We start from the raw sequence: 1,858 nt of genomic DNA on the forward strand, positions 1-1,858 counted from the left end.
AAATGTGGTATAAGGGGTAGACTGACATGTCTCCAAAATCAAAGAGCACTGGGGGAGTAAGATGATAAAGGAAGGAGCAGTAAGAAGAAGTATCCATCACTAACCTGAGAACTCAGATGGCATCACTTCTTGGTCTTTTGGCTAAGATCAAGTGCAGAACTCAGATGGCAGTGGCAGGGGCTGTGGAGATTGCTGAGGGGCAGGTGGGTGGAGTGCAGATAGCATAGTATTGAATCATAGGGAAAGGCCAAAGCAGACAGCCATTCACAAGGTGAAAGAGGATGGAGAGGTGATTGGGAGCACAAGTTTCTGAGTCAGAGATCTAGATTCAAGTCCCAGCCCTAACAGAGGTATGATGTTGAATTAAACTTACCGAGCCTCAATTTTCTTATCAATGACATGGGATAAAAATATTTCCTATATTGAGCAAAATAGGCATGGGTACACACATAATATTAATATCACACCATTTATTACAGCAGTGGAGTATCAGAGCACAGATCCCTCAGTTCTCATTATACCAAAGGATGTGTGCATTGACAGAATGATATTGGGTTGGATGCCCCATGGTGAGTGTCCACTGCCATGACTCTTCCCCTACAATGCTCCACATATCAATGGAGAAAAGGGGCAGGGAACACCGGGGTCAGTGTGTAACACAGAGCCTCTGGCTCAGGAAGACAACCTCATCAGAAAGAAGGAGCCTGCAGAGTGCAACTTCTGTTCTTTATTGTACACCAGCTCCTTGTTAAGCTGCTGAAAAGAAGCAGGAAACAAAAATCTGAAAAGAAGCAGGAAACAAAAATCCAAGATTCCACAACTTTGTCTCTACTCAACCTACTTCTTCAGATTGCTGTAATGATTGATGTAAAACGCTTAGCAAAGTGCCTGGCATATGATAACCTCTTAATATATGTTAACTATTATTACGTTGTCATTAGGTTTCTACTAGTCTCTTAAGAATCCCCTTTCAAATATAAATTGATGACATTCATAGCAGAAATATGCCACATAAACATAAGTTATAGAATATTACTATTGTCAGAGTTGTATTCGCTAGTGGTTGCTAAAAGAAAACAATAGCCATTTATCCCCAAGGATCTGTGGATTAACCTGGGGATCAGCTGCGGGCGGGCAGATCTAGGCTGGGCCTGGCTGGGTTTGGCTCAGCTCTGTACAATATGTTTCTAATTCTCTTTTTAGGAGCAATAGTAAGCTTGGCATGCTCTTCTCATGCTGAAGGAAGAGGCAATAAGGAACAAGCAAAAACATGCAAGAATTCTTGAGTCCTAGATTTAAAATTGGCACACTGTCACATTCACTAATTATTCTATTAGTCAAAGCAAATATGCTATTTGGCCATATCCAAAGTCCAGAGGAGGAAAAATACACTTAACTTCTTTAGTGGGAAGAACTACAAAGTCATAGAGGGGATAAGTGAGGCCATGAATACAATCTACCAAAATGATAGACTCACACAATTTAGTTTGTCAACAACAGAGGAGTCTATGGGTTACAAGGTCTTTTGCACAACTTCTAAAAAAATAAGACGGTATGGCCCCCAAACCTGTCTTCCTGTCTGGACTGGGTTGAAAAGCGTCCCCCCAGATTTCATGTCCACTTAGAACCTGTCAGTATGATCTCATTTGGAAATAGGGTCTTTGCAGATGTAATGAAGTTACCATGAGATCATTCTAGATTAGGATGGACCCTAATCCAATGACGGGGGTCTTTATAAAAGGAAAATTTGAACACAGGGATACAGAGAAGAGATCACATGAAGTCGCAGAAACACAGAAGACACAGAGGAGCATTCCATGTAAAGACAGAGGCAGAGATTGGAGTGATGTGTCTCCAA

The sequence above is a fragment of the Propithecus coquereli genome, unplaced genomic scaffold (assembly GCF_000956105.1).
Source record: "Propithecus coquereli isolate 6110/MARCELLA unplaced genomic scaffold, Pcoq_1.0 Scaffold214, whole genome shotgun sequence".
NCBI lineage: Eukaryota > Metazoa > Chordata > Mammalia > Primates > Indriidae > Propithecus > Propithecus coquereli.